This window comes from Narcine bancroftii, chromosome 1 (genome assembly GCF_036971445.1).
Source record: "Narcine bancroftii isolate sNarBan1 chromosome 1, sNarBan1.hap1, whole genome shotgun sequence".
In the NCBI taxonomy this organism is placed as follows: Eukaryota; Metazoa; Chordata; class Chondrichthyes; order Torpediniformes; family Narcinidae; genus Narcine; species Narcine bancroftii.
Genome location: NC_091469.1, coordinates 181849585 through 181870873, shown reverse-complemented (window position 1 = coordinate 181870873; position 21289 = coordinate 181849585).

The following is a 21289-nucleotide window of genomic DNA, read 5'->3' as shown; positions in this document are numbered from 1 at the left end:
GATGCTCCTCTGACGCTCCTCTGATGCACCTCCGATGCTCCTCTGATGCTCCTCCGATGCACCTCTGATGCTCCTCTGTTGCTCCTCTGATTCTCCTCTGATGCTCCTCTGATGCTCATCTGATGCTCCTCTGATGCTCCTCTGATGCTCCTCTGATGCACCTCTGATGCTTTTCTGATGCACCTCTGATGCTCCTCTGATGCTCCTCTGATGCTCCTCTGATGCTGCTCTGATGCTCCTCTGATGCTCCTCTGATGCTCCTCTGATGCTCCTCTGTTGCTCCTCTGATGCTCCTCTGATGCTCCTCTGACGCTCCTCTGACGCTCCTCTGACGCTCCTCTGACGCTCCTCTGACGCTCCTCTTACTCTCCTCTGACGCTCCTCTGACGCTCCTCTGACGCTCCTCTGACGCTCCTCTGACGCTCCTCTGTCGCTCCTCTGACGCTCCTCTGACGCTCCTCTGACGCTCCTCTGATGCTCCTCTGATGCTCCTCTGACGCACCTCTGACGCTCCTCTGACGCTCCTCTGACGCTCCTCTGACGCTCCTCTGACTCTCCTCTGACGCACCTCTGACGCTCCTCTGACGCTCCTCTGACGCACCTCTGATTCTCCTCTGACGCACCTCTGACGCTCCTCTGACGCTCCTCTGACGCACCTCTGATGCTCCTCTGATGCTCCTCTGATGCGCCTCTGATGCTCCTCTGATGCGCCTCTGATGCTCCTCTGATGCTCCTCTGATGCTCCTCTGATGCTCCTCTGATGCTCCTCTGTTGCTCCTCTGATGCACCTCTGATGCTCCTGTGATGCTCCTCTGATGCTCCTCTGATGCTCCTCTGATGCACCTCTGTTGCACCTCTGATGCACCTCTGATGCTCCTCTGATGCTCCTCTGATGCTCAGCTGATGCTCCTCTGATGCTCCGCTGATGCTCCTCTGATGCTCCTCTGATGTTCCTCTGATGCTCCGCTGATGCTCTGCTGATGCTCCTCTGATGCTCCTGATGCTCCTCTGATGCTCCTCTGATGCTCCTCTGATGCTCCTCTGATGCTCCTCTGATGCTCCTCTGATGCTCCTGATGCTCCTCTGATGCTCCTCTGATGCTCCTCTGATGCTCCTCTGATGCACCTCTGATGCACCTCTGACGCTCCTCTGACGCACATCTGATGCTCCTCTGATGCTCCCCTGATGCTCCTCTGATGCACCTCTGATGCTCCTCTGTTGCACCTCTGATGCACCTCTGATGCTCCTCTGATTCACCTCTGATGCACCTCTGATGCTCCTCTGATGCACCTCTGATGCTCCTCTGATGCTCCTCTGATGCACCTCTGATGCACTTCTGATGCTCCTCTGATGCTCCTCTGATGCTCCTCCGATGCTCCTCTGATGCACCTCCGATGCTCCTCTGATGCACCTATTATGCTCCTCTGATGCTCCTCTGATGCTCCTCTGATGCTCCTCTGATGCTCCTCTGATGCTCCTCGGATGCTCCTCTGATGCACCTCTGATGCTCCTCTGATGCTCCTCTGATGCTCCTCTGATGCTCCTCTGATGCTCCTCTGATGCTCCTCTGATGCTCCTCTGTTGCTCCTCTGAAGCTCCTCTGATGCTCCTCTGATGCTCCTCTGATGCTCCTCTGATGCTCCTCTGATGCTCCTCTGTTGCTCCTCTGATGCTCCTCTGATGCTCCTCTGTTGCTCCTCTGATGTTCCTCTGATGCTCCTCTGATGCACCTCTGATGCTCCTCTGATGCTCCTCTGATGCTCCTCTGATGCTCCTCTGATGCTCCTCTGATGCACTTCTGATGCTCCTCTGATGCTCCTCTGATGCTCCTCTGATGCTCCTCTGATGCTCCTCTGATGCACCTCTGATGCTCCTCTGATGCTCCTCTGTTGCTCCTCCGATGTTCCTCTGATGTTCCTCTGATGCTCCTCGGATGATCCTCCGATGATCCTCTGATGCTCCTCTGATGCTCCTCTGATGCACCTCTGATGCTCCTCTGATGCTCCTCTGATGCTCCTCTGATTCTCCTCTGATGCTCCTCTGATGATCCTCTGATGCACCTCTGATGCTCCTCTGATGCTCCTCTGATTCTCCTCTGATGCTCCTCTGATGCTCCTCTGATGCACCTCTGATGCTCTTCTTATGCTCCTCTGATGCTCCTCTGATGCTCCTCTGATGCTCCTTTGATGCTCCTCTGATGCTCCTCTGATGCTCCTCTGATGCTCCTATGATGCTCCTCTGATGCTCCTCTGATGCTCCTCTGATGCTCCTCTGATGCTCCTCTGATGCTCCTCTGATGCTCCTCTGATGCTCCTCTGATGCTCCTCTGTTGCTCCTCTGAAGCTCCTCTGATGCTCCTCTGATGCTCCTCTGATGCTCCTCTGATTCTCCTCTGATGCTCCTCTGTTGCTCCTCTGATGCTCCTCTGATGCTCCTCTGATGCTCCTCTGATGTTCCTCTGATGCTCCTCTGATGCACCTCTGATGCTCCTCTGTTGCTCCTCTGATGCTCCTCTGATGCTCCTCTGATGCTCCTCTGATGCACTTCTGATGCTCCTCTGATGCTCCTCTGATGCTCCTCTGATGCTCCTCTGATGCTCCTCTGATGCTCCTCTGATGCTCCTCTGATGCTCCTCTGATGCACCTCTGATGCTCCTCTGATGCTCCTCTGATGCTCCTCTGATGCACCTCTGATGCTCCTCTGATGCTCCTCTGATTCTCCTCTGATGCTCCTCTGATGCTCCTCTGATGCACCTCTGATGCTCTTCTTATGCTCCTCTGATGCTCCTCTGATGCTCCTCTGATGCTCCTCTGATGCTCCTCTGATGCTCCTCTGATGCTCCTCTGATGCTCCTATGATGCTCCTCTGATGCTCCTCTGATGCTCCTCTGTTGCTCCTCTGATGCTCCTCTGATGCTCCTCTGATGCTCCTCTGATGCTCCACTGATGCTCCTCTGATGCTCCTCTGATGCTCCTCTGATGCTCCTCTGATGCTCCTGATGCTCCTCTGATGCTCCACTGATGCTCCTCTGATGCTCCTCTGATGCTCCTCTGATGCTCCTCTCATGCTCCTCTGATGCTCCTCTGATGGTCCTCTGATGCTCCTCTGATGCTTCTCTGATGCTCCTCTAATGCTCCTCTGATGCACCTCTCATGCTCCTCTGATGCTCCTCTGATGGTCCTCTGATGCTCCTCTGATGCTTCTCTGATGCTCCTCCGATGTTCCTCTGTTGCTCCTCTGATGCTCCTCTGATGCTCCTCCGATGCTCTTCTGATGCTCCTCTGTTGCTCCTCTGATGCTCCTCTGATGCTCCTCTGATGCTTCTCTGATGCTCCTCTGATGCTCCTCTGATGCTCCTCTGATGCTCCTCTGATGCTCCTCTGTTGCTCCTCTGAAGCTCCTCTGATGCACCTCTGATGCTCCTCTGATGCTCCTCTGATGCTCCTCTGATGCTCCCCTGATGCTCCTCTGACGCTCCTCTGATGCTCCTCTGATGCTCCTCTGTTGCTCCTCTGAAGCTCCTCTGATGCACCTCTGATGCTCCTCTGATGCTCCTCTGATGCTCCTCTGATGCTCCTCTGATGCACCTCTGTTGCACCTCTGATGCACCTCTGATGCTCCTCTGATGCTCCTCTGATGCTCCTCTGATGCTCCTCTGATGCTGCTCTGATGCTCCTCTGATGCTCCTCTGATGCTCCTCTGATGCTCCTCTGTTGCTCCTCTGATGCTCCTCTGATGCTCCTCTGACGCTCCTCTGACGCTCCTCTGACGCTCCTCTGACGCACATCTGATGCTCCTCTGATGCTCCCCTGATGCTCCTCTGATGCACCTCTGATGCTCCTCTGTTGCACCTCTGATGCACCTCTGATGCTCCTCTGATTCACCTCTGATGCACCTCTGATGCTCCTCTGATGCACCTCTGATGCTCCTCTGATGCTCCTCTGATGCACCTCTGATGCACTTCTGATGCTCCTCTGATGCTCCTCTGATGCTCCTCCGATGCCCTCTGATGCACCTCCGATGCTCCTCTGATGCACCTATTATGCTCCTCTGATGCTCCTCTGATGCTCCTCTGATGCTCCTCTGATGCTCCTCTGATGCTCCTCGGATGCTCCTCGGATGCACCTCTGATGCTCCTCTGATGCTCCTCTGATGCTCCTCTGATGCTCCTCTGATGCTCCTCTGATGCTCCTCTGATGCTCCTCTGTTGCTCCTCTGAAGCTCCTCTGATGCTCCTCTGATGCTCCTCTGATGCTCCTCTGATGCTCCTCTGATGCTCCTCTGTTGCTCCTCTGATGCTCCTCTGATGCTCCTCTGTTGCTCCTCTGATGTTCCTCTGATGCTCCTCTGATGCACCTCTGATGCTCCTCTGATGCTCCTCTGATGCTCCTCTGATGCTCCTCTGATGCTCCTCTGATGCACTTCTGATGCTCCTCTGATGCTCCTCTGATGCTCCTCTGATGCTCCTCTGATGCTCCTCTGATGCACCTCTGATGCTCCTCTGATGCTCCTCTGTTGCTCCTCCGATGTTCCTCTGATGTTCCTCTGATGCTCCTCGGATGATCCTCCGATGATCCTCTGATGCTCCTCTGATGCTCCTCTGATGCACCTCTGATGCTCCTCTGATGCTCCTCTGATGCTCCTCTGATTCTCCTCTGATGCTCCTCTGATGATCCTCTGATGCACCTCTGATGCTCCTCTGATGCTCCTCTGATTCTCCTCTGATGCTCCTCTGATGCTCCTCTGATGCACCTCTGATGCTCTTCTTATGCTCCTCTGATGCTCCTCTGATGCTCCTCTGATGCTCCTCTGATGCTCCTCTGATGCTCCTCTGATGCTCCTCTGATGCTCCTATGATGCTCCTCTGATGCTCCTCTGATGCTCCTCTGATGCTCCTCTGATGCTCCTCTGATGCTCCTCTGATGCTCCTCTGATGCTCCTCTGATGCTCCTCTGTTGCTCCTCTGAAGCTCCTCTGATGCTCCTCTGATGCTCCTCTGATGCTCCTCTGATTCTCCTCTGATGCTCCTCTGTTGCTCCTCTGATGCTCCTCTGATGCTCCTCTGATGCTCCTCTGATGTTCCTCTGATGCTCCTCTGATGCACCTCTGATGCTCCTCTGTTGCTCCTCTGATGCTCCTCTGATGCTCCTCTGATGCTCCTCTGATGCACTTCTGATGCTCCTCTGATGCTCCTCTGATGCTCCTCTGATGCTCCTCTGATGCTCCTCTGATGCTCCTCTGATGCTCCTCTGATGCTCCTCTGATGCACCTCTGATGCTCCTCTGATGCTCCTCTGATGCTCCTCTGATGCACCTCTGATGCTCCTCTGATGCTCCTCTGATTCTCCTCTGATGCTCCTCTGATGCTCCTCTGATGCACCTCTGATGCTCTTCTTATGCTCCTCTGATGCTCCTCTGATGCTCCTCTGATGCTCCTCTGATGCTCCTCTGATGCTCCTCTGATGCTCCTCTGATGCTCCTATGATGCTCCTCTGATGCTCCTCTGATGCTCCTCTGTTGCTCCTCTGATGCTCCTCTGATGCTCCTCTGATGCTCCTCTGATGCTCCACTGATGCTCCTCTGATGCTCCTCTGATGCTCCTCTGATGCTCCTCTGATGCTCCTGATGCTCCTCTGATGCTCCACTGATGCTCCTCTGATGCTCCTCTGATGCTCCTCTGATGCTCCTCTCATGCTCCTCTGATGCTCCTCTGATGGTCCTCTGATGCTCCTCTGATGCTTCTCTGATGCTCCTCTAATGCTCCTCTGATGCACCTCTCATGCTCCTCTGATGCTCCTCTGATGGTCCTCTGATGCTCCTCTGATGCTTCTCTGATGCTCCTCCGATGTTCCTCTGTTGCTCCTCTGATGCTCCTCTGATGCTCCTCCGATGCTCTTCTGATGCTCCTCTGTTGCTCCTCTGATGCTCCTCTGATGCTCCTCTGATGCTTCTCTGATGCTCCTCTGATGCTCCTCTGATGCTCCTCTGATGCTCCTCTGATGCTCCTCTGTTGCTCCTCTGAAGCTCCTCTGATGCACCTCTGATGCTCCTCTGATGCTCCTCTGATGCTCCTCTGATGCTCCCCTGATGCTCCTCTGACGCTCCTCTGATGCTCCTCTGATGCTCCTCTGTTGCTCCTCTGAAGCTCCTCTGATGCACCTCTGATGCTCCTCTGATGCTCCTCTGATGCTCCTCTGATGCTCCTCTGATGCACCTCTGTTGCACCTCTGATGCACCTCTGATGCTCCTCTGATGCTCCTCTGATGCTCCTCTGATGCACCTCTGTTGCTCCTCTGATGCTCCTCTGATGCTCCTCTGATGCTCCTCTGATGCACCTCTGATGCTCCTCTGATGCTCCTCTGATGCTCCTCTGATGCTCCTCTGATGCTCCTCTGATGCACCTCTGATGCACTTCTGATGCTCCTCTGATGCTCCTCTGATGCTCCTCTGATGCTCCTCTGATGCACCTCTGATGCTCCTCTGATGCTTCTCTGTTGCTCCTCTGATGCCCCTCTGATGCTCCTCTGATGCTCCTCTGATGCTCCTCTGATTCTCCTCTGATGCTCCTCTGATGCTCCTCTGATGCTCATCTGATGCTCCTCTGATGCTCCTCTGATGCTCCTCTGTTGCACCTCTGATGCACCTCTGATGCTCCTCTGATGCTCCTCTGATGCTCCTCAGATGCTCCTCTGATGCTCCTCTGATGCTCCTCTGATGCTCCTCTGATGCTCCTCTGATGCTCCTCTGATGCTCCTCTGATGCTCCTCTGATGCTCCTGATGCTCCTCTGATGCTCCTCTGATGCTCCTCTGATGCACCTCTCATGCTCCTCTGATGCTCCTCTGATGCACCTCTCATGCTCCTCTGATGCTCCACTGATGGTCCTCTGATGCTCCTCTGATGCTTCTCTGATGCTCCTCTGATGCTCCTCTGATGCTCTTCTGATGCTCCTCTGATGCACCTCTGATGCTCCTCTGACGCACCTCTGATGCACCTCTGATGCTCCTCTGATGCTCCTCTGACGCTCCTCTGATGCACCTCTGATGCTCCTCTGATGCTCTTCTGATGCTCCTCTGATGCACCTCTGATGCTCCTCTGACGCACCTCTGACGCACCTCTGATGCTCCTCTGACGCACCTCCGACGCTCCTCTGATGCTCCTCTGACGCTCCTCTGACGCACCTGCGACGCTCCTCTGATGCTCCTCTGATGCTACTCTGTTGCTCCTCTGATGCTCCTCTGACGCACCTCCGACGCTCCTCTGATGCTCCTCTGATGCTCCTCTGATGCTCCTCTGATGCTCCTCTGATGCACCTCTGATGCTCCTCTGATGCTCCTCTGATGCTCCTCTGATGCTCCTCTGATGCTCCTCTGATGCTCCTCTGATGCACCTCTGATGCACCTCTGATGCTTCTCTGATGCTCCTCTGACGCACCTCTGATGCTCCTCTGACGCACCTCTGACGCTCCTCTGACGCACCTCTGATGCTCCTCTGACGCTCCTCTGATGCTCCTCTGACGCTCCTCTGATGCACCTCTGATGCTCCTCTGATGCTCCTCTGATGCTCCTCTGACGCTCCTCTGATGCTCCTCTGACGCTCCTCTGATGCTCCTCAGATGCTCCTCTGATGCTCCTCTGATGCTCCTCTGATGCTCCTCTGATGCTCCTCGGATGCTCCTCTGATGCACCTCTGATGCTCCTCTGATGCTCCTCTGATGCTCCTCTGATGCTCCTCTGATGCACCTCTGATGCACCTCTGATGCTCCTCTGATGCTCCTCTGATGCTCTTCTGATGCTCCTCTGATGCTCCTCTGATGCTCCTCTGATGCTCCTCTGATGCTCCTCTGTTGCTCCTCTGAATCTCCTCTGATGCACCTCTGATGCTCCTCTGATGCTCCTCTGATGCTCCTCTGTTGCTCCTCTGAAGCTCCTCTGATGCACCTCTGATGCTCCTCTGATGCTCCTCTGATGCTCCTCTGATGCTCCTCTGATGCACCTCTGTTGCACCTCTGATGCACCTCTGATGCTCCTCTGATGCTCCTCTGTTGCTCCTCTGATGCTCCTCTGATGCTCCTCTGATGCTCCTCTGATGCTCCTCTGATGCTCCTCTGATGGTCCTCTGATGCTCCTCTGATGCACCTCTGATGCACTTCTGATGCTCCTCTGATGCTCCTCTGATGCTCCTCTGATGCTCCTCTGATGCACCTCTAATGCTCCTCTGATGCTCCTCTGTTTCTCCTCTGATGCTCCTCTGATGTTCCTCGGATGCTCCTCCGATGTTCCTCGGATGCTCCTCCGATGTTCCTCTGATGCTCCTCGGATGCTCCTCTGATGATCCTCTGATGATCCTCTGATGCTCCTCTGATGCTCCTCCGATGCACCTCTGATGCTCCTCTGATGCTCCTCTGATGCACCTCTGATGCTCCTCTGATGCTCCTCTGAAGCTCCTCTGATGCTCCTCTGATGCTCCTCTGATGCTCCTCTGATTCTCCGCTGATGCTCCTCTGATGCTCCTCTGATGCTCCTCTGATGCTCCTCTGATGCTCCTCTGATGCTCCTCTGATGCTCCTGATGCTCCTTTGATGCTCCTCTGATGCTCCTCTGTTGCTCCTCTGATGCTCCTCTGATGCTCCTCTGATGCGCCTCTGATGCTCCTCTGATGCTCCTCTGATGCTCCTCTGATGCTCCTCTGATGCTCCTCTGTTGCTCCTCTGATGCTCCTCTGATGCCCCTCTGATGCTCCTCTGATGCTCCTCTGATGCTCCTCTGATGCTCCTCTGATGCTCCTCTGATGCTCCTCTGATGCTCCTCTGATGCTCCTCTGATGCTCCTCCGTTGCTCCTCCGATGCTCCACTGATGCTCCTCTGATGCTCCTCTGATGCACCTCCGTTGCTCCTCCGATGCTCCTCTGATGCTCCTCTGATGCTCCTCTTATGCTCCTCTGATGCTCCTCTGTTGCTCCTCTGAAGCTCCTCTGATGCACCTCTGATGCTCCTCTGATGCTCCTCTGATGCTCCTCCGATTCTCCTCTGATGCTCCTCTGATGCTCCTCTGATGCTCCTCTGATGCTCCTCTGATGCTCCTCTGTTGCTGCTCTGAAGCTCCTCTGATGCACCTCTGATGCTCCTCTGATGCTCCTCTGATGCTCCTCTGATGCTCCTCTGATGCACCTCTGTTGCACCTCTGATGCACCTCTGATGCTCCTCTGATGCTCCTCTGTTGCTCCTCAGATGCTCCTCTGATGCTCCTCTGATGCTCCTCTGATGCTCCTCTGATGCTCCTCTGATGCACCTCTGATGCTCCTCTGATGCTCCTCTGAAGCTCCTCTGATGCTCCTCTGATGCTCCTCTGATGCTCCTCTGATGCTCCGCTGATGCTCCTCTGATGCTCCTCTGATGCTCCTCTTATGCTCCTCTGATGCTCCTCTGATGCTCCTCTGATGCTCCTCTGATGCTCCTCTGATGCTCCTGATGCTCCTTTGATGCTCCTCTGATGCTCCTCTGTTGCTCCTCTGATGCTCCTCTGATGCTCCTCTGATGCTCCTCTGATGCTCCTCTGATGCTCCTCTGATGCTCCTCTGATGCTCCTCTGATGCTCCTCTGATGCACCTCTGATGCTCCCCTGAAGCTCCTCCGATGCTCCTCTGATGCTCCTCTGATGCTCCTCTGATGCGCCTCTGATGCTCCTCTGATGCTCCTCGGATGCTCCTCTGATGCTCCTCTGATGCACCTCAGATGCACCTCTGATGCTCCTCTGATGCTCCTCTGATGCTCCTCTGATGCTCCTTTGATGCTCTTCTGATGCTCCTCTGATGCACCTCTGATGCTCCTCTGACGCAACTCTGACGCACCTCTGATGCTCCACTGATGCTCCTCTGATGCTCCTCTGACGCTCCTCTGACTCTCCTCTGACGCTCCTCTGACGCTCCTGTCGCTCCTCTGACGCTCCTCTGACGCTCCTCTGACGCTCCTCTGACGCTCCTCTGACGCACCTCTGACGCTCCTCTGACGCTCCTCTGACGCTCCTCTGACGCTCCTCTGACGCTCCTCTGACGCACCTCTGACGCACCTCTGACGCTCCTCTGACGCTCCACCGACGCTCCTCTGACGCTCCTCTCTGACGCTCCTCTGTTGCTCCTCTGATGCTCCTCTGACGCTCCTCTGACGCTCCTCTCTGACGCTCCTCTGATGCTCCTCTCATGCTCCTCTGATGCTCCTCTGATGGTCCTCTGATGCACCTCTGATGCTCCTCTGATGCACCTCTAATGCGCCTCTGATGCTCCTCTGATGCTCCTCTGATGCTCCTCTGATGCTCCTCTGATGCTCCTCTGATGCTCCTCTGATGCTCCTCTGTTGCTCCTCTGATGTTCCTCTGATGCTCCTCTGATGCTCCTCTGATGCTCCTCTGATGCTCCTCTGATGCTCCTCTGATGCTCCTCTGATGCTCCTCTGATGCTCCTCTGATGCTCCTCTGATGCTCCTCTGATGCTCCTCTGATGCTCCTCTGATGCTCCTCTGATGGTCCTCTGATGCTCCTCTGATGCTCCTCTGATGCTCCTCTGATGCTCCTCTGATGGTCCTCTGATGCTCCTCTGATGCTCCTGATGCTCCTCTGATGCTCCTCTGATGCTCCTCTGATGCACCTCTCATGCTCCTCTGATGCTCCTCTGATGCACCTCTCATGCTCCTCTGATGCTCCTCTGATGGTCCTCTGATGCTCCTCTGATGCTTCTCTGATGCTCCTCTGATGCTCCTCTGATGCTCTTCTGATGCTCCTCTGATGCACCTCTGATGCTCCTCTGACGCACCTCTGATGCACTTCTGATGCTCCTCTGATGCTCCTCTGACGCTCCTCTGATGCTCCTCTGATGCTCTTCTGATGCTCCTCTGATGCACCTCTGATGCTCCTCTGACGCACCTCTGACGCACCTCTGATGCTCCTCTGACGCACCTCCGACGCTCCTCTGATGCTCCTCTGACGCTCCTCTGATGCACCTGCGACGCTCATCTGATGCTCCTCTGATGCTACTCTGTTGCTCCTCTGATGCTCCTCTGACGCACCTCCGACGCTCCTCTGATGCTCCTCTGATGCTCCTCTGATGCTCCTCTGATGCTCCTCTGTTGCTCCTCTGATGCACCTCTGATGCTCCTCTGATGCTCCTCTGATGCTCCTCTGATGCTCCTCTGATGCTCCTCTGATGCTCCTCTGATGCACCTCTGATGCTTCTCTGATGCTCCTCTGACGCACCTCTGATGCTCCTTTGACGCACCTCTGACGCTCCTCTGACGCACCTCTGATGCTCCTCTGACGCTCCTCTGATGCTCCTCTGACGCTCCTCTGATGCACCTCTGATGCTCCTCTGATGCTCCTCTGATGCTCCTCTGACGCTCCTCTGATGCTCCTCTGACGCTCCTCTGATGCTCCTCAGATGCTCCTCTGATGCTCCTCTGATGCTCCTCTGATGCTCCTCTGATGCTCCTCGGATGCTCCTCTGATGCACCTCTGATGCTCCTCTGATGCTCCTCTGATGCTCCTCTGATGCTCCTCTGATGCACCTCTGATGCACCTCTGATGCTCCTCTGATGCTCCTCTGATGCACCTCTGATGCACCTCTGATGCTCCTCTGATGCTCCTCTGATGCTCTTCTGATGCTCCTCTGATGCTCCTCTGATGCTCCTCTCATGCTCCTCTGATGCTCCTCTGTTGCTCCTCTGAATCTCCTCTGATGCACCTCTGATGCTCCTCTGATGCTCCTCTGATGCTCCTCTGATGCTCCTCTGATGCACCTCTGTTGCACCTCTGATGCACCTCTGATGCTCCTCTGATGCTCCTCTGTTGCTCCTCTGATGCTCCTCTGATGCTCCTCTGATGCTCCTCTGATGCTTCTCTGATGCTCCTCTGATGCACCTCTGATGCTCCTCTGATGCTCCTCTGATGCTCCTCTGATGCTCCTCTGATGGTCCTCTGATGCTCCTCTGATGCACCTCTGATGCTCCTCTGATGCTCCTCTGATGCACCTCTGATGCTCCTCTGATGCTCCTCTGTTTCTCCTCTGATGCTCCTCTGATGTTCCTCGGATGCTCCTCTGATTCCTCGGATGCTCCTCCGATGCTCCTCCGATGCTCCTCGGATGCTCCTCTGATGATCCTCTGATGATCCTCTGATGCTCCTCTGATGCTCCTCCGATGCACCTCTGATGCTCCTCTGATGCTCCTCTGATGCACCTCTGATGCTCCTCTGATGCTCCTCTGAAGCTCCTCTGATGCTCCTCTGATGCTCCTCTGATGCTCCTCTGATGCTCCGCTGATGCTCCTCTGATGCTCCTCTGATGCTCCTCTGATGCTCCTCTGATGCTCCTCTGATGCTCCTCTGATGCTCCTGATGCTCCTGTGATGCTCCTCTGATGCTCCTCTGTTGCTCCTCTGATGCTCCTCTGATGCTCCTCTGACGCTCCTCTGACGCACCTCTGATGCTCCTCTGACGCTCCTCTGATGCACCTCCGATGCTCCTCTGATGCTCCTCCGATGCACCTCTGATGCTCCTCTGTTGCTCCTCTGATGCTCCTCTGATGCTCATCTGATGCTCCTCTGATGCTCCTCTGATGCTCCTCTGATGCACCTCTGATGCTTTTCTGATGCACCTCTGATGCTCCTCTGATGCTCCTCTGATGCTCCTCTGATGCTGCTCTGATGCTCCTCTGATGCTCCTCTGATGCTCCTCTGATGCTCCTCTGTTGCTCCTCTGATGCTCCTCTGATGCTCCTCTGACGCTCCTCTGACGCTCCTCTGACGCTCCTCTGACGCTCCTCTGACGCTCCTCTTACTCTCCTCTGACGCTCCTCTGACGCTCCTCTGACGCTCCTCTGACGCTCCTCTGACGCTCCTCTGTCGCTCCTCTGACGCTCCTCTGACGCTCCTCTGACGCTCCTCTGATGCTCCTCTGATGCTCCTCTGACGCACCTCTGACGCTCCTCTGACGCTCCTCTGACGCTCCTCTGACGCTCCTCTGACTCTCCTCTGACGCACCTCTGACGCTCCTCTGACGCTCCTCTGACGCACCTCTGATGCTCCTCTGACGCACCTCTGACGCTCCTCTGACGCTCCTCTGACGCACCTCTGATGCTCCTCTGATGCTCCTCTGATGCGCCTCTGATGCTCCTCTGATGCGCCTCTGATGCTCCTCTGATGCTCCTCTGATGCTCCTCTGATGCTCCTCTGATGCTCCTCTGTTGCTCCTCTGATGCACCTCTGATGCTCCTGTGATGCTCCTCTGATGCTCCTCTGATGCTCCTCTGATGCACCTCTGTTGCACCTCTGATGCACCTCTGATGCTCCTCTGATGCTCCTCTGATGCTCAGCTGATGCTCCTCTGATGCTCCGCTGATGCTCCTCTGATGCTCCTCTGATGTTCCTCTGATGCTCCGCTGATGCTCCGCTGATGCTCCTCTGATGCTCCTGATGCTCCTCTGATGCTCCTCTGATGCTCCTCTGTTGCTCCTCTGATGCTCCTCTGATGCTCCTCTGATGCTCCTCTGATGCTCCTCTGATGCTCCTCTGATGCTCCTCTGATGCTCCTCTGATGCTCCTCTGATGCTCCTGATGCTCCTCTGATGCTCCTCTGATGCTCCTCTGATGCTCCTCTGATGCACCTCTGATGCACCTCTGACGCTCCTCTGACGCACATCTGATGCTCCTCTGATGCTCCCCTGATGCTCCTCTGATGCACCTCTGATGCTCCTCTGTTGCACCTCTGATGCACCTCTGATGCTCCTCTGATTCACCTCTGATGCACCTCTGATGCTCCTCTGATGCACCTCTGATGCTCCTCTGATGCTCCTCTGATGCACCTCTGATGCACTTCTGATGCTCCTCTGATGCTCCTCTGATGCTCCTCCGATGCTCCTCTGATGCACCTCCGATGCTCCTCTGATGCACCTATTATGCTCCTCTGATGCTCCTCTGATGCTCCTCTGATGCTCCTCTGATGCTCCTCTGATGCTCCTCGGATGCTCCTCTGATGCACCTCTGATGCTCCTCTGATGCTCCTCTGATGCTCCTCTGATGCTCCTCTGATGCTCCTCTGATGCTCCTCTGATGCTCCTCTGTTGCTCCTCTGAAGCTCCTCTGATGCTCCTCTGATGCTCCTCTGATGCTCCTCTGATGCTCCTCTGATGCTCCTCTGTTGCTCCTCTGATGCTCCTCTGATGCTCCTCTGTTGCTCCTCTGATGTTCCTCTGATGCTCCTCTGATGCACTTCTGATGCTCCTCTGATGCTCCTCTGATGCTCCTCTGATGCTCCTCTGATGCACCTCTGATGCTCCTCTGATGCTCCTCTGTTGCTCCTCCGATGTTCCTCTGATGTTCCTCTGATGCTCCTCGGATGATCCTCCGATGATCCTCTGATGCTCCTCTGATGCTCCTCTGATGCACCTCTGATGCTCCTCTGATGCTCCTCTGATGCTCCTCTGATTCTCCTCTGATGCTCCTCTGATGATCCTCTGATGCACCTCTGATGCTCCTCTGATGCTCCTCTGATTCTCCTCTGATGCTCCTCTGATGCTCCTCTGATGCACCTCTGATGCTCTTCTGATGCTCCTCTGATGCTCCTCTGATGCTCCTCTGATGCTCCTCTGATGCTCCTCTGATGCTCCTCTGATGCTCCTCTGATGCTCCTATGATGCACCTCTGATGCTCCTCTGATGCTCCTCTGATGCTCCTCTGATGCTCCTCTGATGCTCCTCTGATGCTCCTCTGATGCTCCTCTGATGCTCCTCTGTTGCTCCTCTGAAGCTCCTCTGATGCTCCTCTGATGCTCCTCTGATGCTCCTCTGATTCTCCTCTGATGCTCCTCTGTTGCTCCTCTGATGCTCCTCTGATGCTCCTCTGATGCTCCTCTGATGTTCCTCTGATGCTCCTCTGATGCACCTCTGATGCTCCTCTGTTGCTCCTCTGATGCTCCTCTGATGCTCCTCTGATGCTCCTCTGATGCACTTCTGATGCTCCTCTGATGCTCCTCTGATGCTCCTCTGATGCTCCTCTGATGCTCCTCTGATGCTCCTCTGATGCTCCTCTGATGCTCCTCTGATGCACCTCTGATGCTCCTCTGATGCTCCTCTGATGCTCCTCTGATGCACCTCTGATGCTCCTCTGATGCTCCTCTGATTCTCCTCTGATGCTCCTCTGATGCTCCTCTGATGCACCTCTGATGCTCTTCTTATGCTCCTCTGATGCTCCTCTGATGCTCCTCTGATGCTCCTCTGATGCTCCTCTGATGCTCCTCTGATGCTCCTCTGATGCTCCTATGATGCTCCTCTGATGCTCCTCTGATGCTCCTCTGTTGCTCCTCTGATGCTCCTCTGATGCTCCTCTGATGCTCCTCTGATGCTCCACTGATGCTCCTCTGATGCTCCTCTGATGCTCCTCTGATGCTCCTCTGATGCTCCTGATGCTCCTCTGATGCTCCACTGATGCTCCTCTGATGCTCCTCTGATGCTCCTCTGATGCTCCTCTCATGCTCCTCTGATGCTCCTCTGATGGTCCTCTGATGCTCCTCTGATGCTTCTCTGATGCTCCTCTAATGCTCCTCTGATGCACCTCTCATGCTCCTCTGATGCTCCTCTGATGGTCCTCTGATGCTCCTCTGATGCTTCTCTGATGCTCCTCCGATGTTCCTCTGTTGCTCCTCTGATGCTCCTCTGATGCTCCTCCGATGCTCTTCTGATGCTCCTCTGTTGCTCCTCTGATGCTCCTCTGATGCTCCTCTGATGCTTCTCTGATGCTCCTCTGATGCTCCTCTGATGCTCCTCTGATGCTCCTCTGATGCTCCTCTGTTGCTCCTCTGAAGCTCCTCTGATGCACCTCTGATGCTCCTCTGATGCTCCTCTGATGCTCCTCTGATGCTCCCCTGATGCTCCTCTGACGCTCCTCTGATGCTCCTCAGATGCTCCTCTGTTGCTCCTCTGAAGCTCCTCTGATGCACCTCTGATGCTCCTCTGATGCTCCTCTGATGCTCCTCTGATGCTCCTCTGATGCACCTCTGTTGCACCTCTGATGCACCTCTGATGCTCCTCTGATGCTCCTCTGATGCTCCTCTGATGCACCTCTGTTGCTCCTCTGATGCTCCTCTGATGCTCCTCTGATGCTCCTCTGATGCACCTCTGATGCTCCTCTGATGCTCCTCTGATGCTCCTCTGATGCTCCTCTGATGCTCCTCTGATGCACCTCTGATGCACTTCTGATGCTCCTCTGATGCTCCTCTGATGCTCCTCTGATGCTCCTCTGATGCACCTCTGATGCTCCTCTGATGCTTCTCTGTTGCTCCTCTGATGCCCCTCTGATGCTCCTCTGATGCTCCTCTGATGCTCCTCTGATTCTCCTCTGATGCTCCTCTGATGCTCCTCTGATGCTCATCTGATGCTCCTCTGATGCTCCTCTGATGCTCCTCTGTTGCACCTCTGATGCACCTCTGATGCTCCTCTGATGCTCCTCTGATGCTCCTCAGATGCTCCTCTGATGCTCCTCTGATGCTCCTCTGATGCTCCTCTGATGCTCCTCTGATGCTCCTCTGATGCTCCTCTGATGCTCCTCTGATGCTCCTCTGATGCTCCTGATGCTCCTCTGATGCTCCTCTGATGCTCCTCTGATGCACCTCTCATGCTCCTCTGATGCTCCTCTGATGCACCTCTCATGCTCCTCTGATGCTCCACTGATGGTCCTCTGATGCTCCTCTGATGCTTCTCTGATGCTCCTCTGATGCTCCTCTGATGCTCTTCTGATGCTCCTCTGATGCACCTCTGATGCTCCTCTGACGCACCTCTGATGCACCTCTGATGCTCCTCTGATGCTCCTCTGACGCTCCTCTGATGCACCTCTGATGCTCCTCTGATGCTCTTCTGATGCTCCTCTGATGCACCTCTGATGCTCCTCTGACGCACCTCTGACGCACCTCTGATGCTCCTCTGACGCACCTCCGACGCTCCTCTGATGCTCCTCTGACGCTCCTCTGACGCACCTGCGACGCTCCTCTGATGCTCCTCTGATGCTACTCTGTTGCTCCTCTGATGCTCCTCTGACGCACCTCCGACGCTCCTCTGATGCTCCTCTGATGCTCCTCTGATGCTCCTCTGATGCTCCTCTGATGCACCTCTGATGCTCCTCTGATGCTCCTCTGATGCTCCTCTGATGCTCCTCTGATGCTCCTCTGATGCTCCTCTGATGCACCTCTGATGCACCTCTGATGCTTCTCTGATGCTCCTCTGACGCACCTCTGATGCTCCTCTGACGCACCTCTGACGCTCCTCTGACGCACCTCTGATGCTCCTCTGACGCTCCTCTGATGCTCCTCTGACGCTCCTCTGATGCACCTCTGATGCTCCTCTGATGCTCCTCTGATGCTCCTCTGACGCTCCTCTGATGCTCCTCTGACGCTCCTCTGATGCTCCTCAGATGCTCCTCTGATGCTCCTCTGATGCTCCTCTGATGCTCCTCTGATGCTCCTCGGATGCTCCTCTGATGCACCTCTGATGCTCCTCTGATGCTCCTCTGATGCTCCTCTGATGCTCCTCTGATGCACCTCTGATGCACCTCTGATGCTCCTCTGATGCTCCTCTGATGCTCTTCTGATGCTCCTCTGATGCTCCTCTGATGCTCCTCTGATGCTCCTCTGATGCTCCTCTGTTGCTCCTCTGAATCTCCTCTGATGCACCTCTGATGCTCCTCTGATGCTCCTCTGATGCTCCTCTGTTGCTCCTCTGAAGCTCCTCTGATGCACCTCTGATGCTCCTCTGATGCTCCTCTGATGCTCCTCTGATGCTCCTCTGATGCACCTCTGTTGCACCTCTGATGCACCTCTGATGCTCCTCTGATGCTCCTCTGTTGCTCCTCTGATGCTCCTCTGATGCTCCTCTGATGCTCCTCTGATGCTCCTCTGATGCTCCTCTGATGGTCCTCTGATGCTCCTCTGATGCACCTCTGATGCACTTCTGATGCTCCTCTGATGCTCCTCTGATGCTCCTCTGATGCTCCTCTGATGCTCCTCTGATGCACCTCTAATGCTCCTCTGATGCTCCTCTGTTTCTCCTCTGATGCTCCTCTGATGTTCCTCGGATGCTCCTCCGATGTTCCTCGGATGCTCCTCCGATGTTCCTCTGATGCTCCTCGGATGCTCCTCTGATGATCCTCTGATGATCCTCTGATGCTCCTCTGATGCTCCTCCGATGCACCTCTGATGCTCCTCTGATGCTCCTCTGATGCACCTCTGATGCTCCTCTGATGCTCCTCTGAAGCTCCTCTGATGCTCCTCTGATGCTCCTCTGATGCTCCTCTGATTCTCCGCTGATGCTCCTCTGATGCTCCTCTGATGCTCCTCTGATGCTCCTCTGATGCTCCTCTGATGCTCCTCTGATGCTCCTGATGCTCCTTTGATGCTCCTCTGATGCTCCTCTGTTGCTCCTCTGATGCTCCTCTGATGCTCCTCTGATGCGCCTCTGATGCTCCTCTGATGCTCCTCTGATGCTCCTCTGATGCTCCTCTGATGCTCCTCTGTTGCTCCTCTGATGCTCCTCTGATGCCCCTCTGATGCTCCTCTGATGCTCCTCTGATGCTCCTCTGATGCTCCTCTGATGCTCCTCTGATGCTCCTCTGATGCTCCTCTGATGCTCCTCTGATGCTCCTCCGTTGCTCCTCCGATGCTCCACTGATGCTCCTCTGATGCTCCTCTGATGCACCTCCGTTGCTCCTCCGATGCTCCTCTGATGCTCCTCTGATGCTCCTCTTATGCTCCTCTGATGCTCCTCTGTTGCTCCTCTGAAGCTCCTCTGATGCACCTCTGATGCTCCTCTGATGCTCCTCTGATGCTCCTCCGATTCTCCTCTGATGCTCCTCTGATGCTCCTCTGATGCTCCTCTGATGCTCCTCTGATGCTCCTCTGTTGCTGCTCTGAAGCTCCTCTGATGCACCTCTGATGCTCCTCTGATGCTCCTCTGATGCTCCTCTGATGCTCCTCTGATGCACCTCTGTTGCACCTCTGATGCACCTCTGATGCTCCTCTGATGCTCCTCTGTTGCTCCTCAGATGCTCCTCTGATGCTCCTCTGATGCTCCTCTGATGCTCCTCTGATGCTCCTCTGATGCACCTCTGATGCTCCTCTGATGCTCCTCTGAAGCTCCTCTGATGCTCCTCTGATGCTCCTCTGATGCTCCTCTGATGCTCCGCTGATGCTCCTCTGATGCTCCTCTGATGCTCCTCTTATGCTCCTCTGATGCTCCTCTGATGCTCCTCTGATGCTCCTCTGATGCTCCTCTGATGCTCCTGATGCTCCTTTGATGCTCCTCTGATGCTCCTCTGTTGCTCCTCTGATGCTCCTCTGATGCTCCTCTGATGCTCCTCTGATGCTCCTCTGATGCTCCTCTGATGCTCCTCTGATGCTCCTCTGATGCTCCTCTGATGCACCTCTGATGCTCCCCTGATGCTCCTCCGATGCTCCTCTGATGCTCCTCTGATGCTCCTCTGATGCGCCTCTGATGCTCCTCTGATGCTCCTCGGATGCTCCTCTGATGCTCCTCTGATGCACCTCAGATGCACCTCTGATGCTCCTCTGATGCTCCTCTGATGCTCCTCTGATGCTCCTTTGATGCTCTTCTGATGCTCCTCTGATGCACCTCTGATGCTCCTCTGACGCAACTCTGACGCACCTCTGATGCTCCACTGATGCTCCTCTGATGCTCCTCTGACGCTCCTCTGACTCTCCTCTGACGCTCCTCTGACGCTCCTGTCGCTCCTCTGACGCTCCTCTGACGCTCCTCTGACGCTCCTCTGACGCTCCTCTGACGCACCTCTGACGCTCCTCTGACGCTCCTCTGACGCTCCTCTGACGCTCCTCTGACGCTCCTCTGACGCACCTCTGACGCACCTCTGACGCTCCTCTGACGCTCCTCTGACGCTCCTCTGACGCTCCTCTCTGACGCTCCTCTGTTGCTCCTCTGATGCTCCTCTGACGCTCCTCTGACGCTCCTCTCTGACGCTCCTCTGATGCTCCTCTCATGCTCCTCTGATGCTCCTCTGATGGTCCTCTGATGCACCTCTGATGCTCCTCTGATGCACCTCTAATGCGCCTCTGATGCTCCTCTGATGCTCCTCTGATGCTCCTCTGATGCTCCTCTGATGCTCCTCTGATGCTCCTCTGATGCTCCTCTGTTGCTCCTCTGATGTTCCTCTGATGCTCCTCTGATGCTCCTCTGATGCTCCTCTGATGCTCCTCTGATGCTCCTCTGATGCTCCTCTGATGCTCCTCTGATGCTCCTCTGATGCTCCTCTGATGCTCCTCTGATGCTCCTCTGATGCTCCTCTGATGCTCCTCTGATGGTCCTCTGATGCTCCTCTGATGCTCCTCTGATGCTCCTCTGATGCTCCTCTGATGGTCCTCTGATGCTCCTCTGATGCTCCTGATGCTCCTCTGATGCTCCTCTGATGCTCCTCTGATGCTCCTCTGATGGTCCTCTGATGCTCCTCTGATGCTCCTCTGACGCTCCTCTGATGCACCTCTGATGCTCCTCTGATGCTCCTCTGATGCTCCTCTGACGCTCCTCTGATGCTCCTCTGACGCTCCTCTGATGCTCCTCAGATGCTCCTCTGATGCTCCTCTGATGCTCCTCTGATGCTCCTCTGATGCTCCTCGGATGCTCCTCTGATGCACCTCTGATGCTCCTCTGATGCTCCTCTGATGCTCCTCTGATGCTCCTCTGATGCACCTCTGATGCACCTCTGATGCTCCTCTGATGCTCCTCTGATGCTCTTCTGATGCTCCTCTGATGCTCCTCTGATGCTCCTCTGATGCTCCTCTGATGCTCCTCTGTTGCTCCTCTGAATCTCCTCTGATGCACCTCTGATGCTCCTCTGATGCTCCTCTGATGCTCCTCTGTTGCTCCTCTGAAGCTCCTCTGATGCACCTCTGATGCTCCTCTGATGCTCCTCTGATGCTCCTCTGATGCTCCTCTGATGCACCTCTGTTGCACCTCTGATGCACCTCTGATGCTCCTCTGATGCTCCTCTGTTGCTCCTCTGATGCTCCTCTGATGCTCCTCTGATGCTCCTCTGATGCTCCTCTGATGCTCCTCTGATGGTCCTCTGATGCTCCTCTGATGCACCTCTGATGCACTTCTGATGCTCCTCTGATGCTCCTCTGATGCTCCTCTGATGCTCCTCTGATGCTCCTCTGATGCACCTCTAATGCTCCTCTGATGCTCCTCTGTTTCTCCTCTGATGCTCCTCTGATGTTCCTCGGATGCTCCTCCGA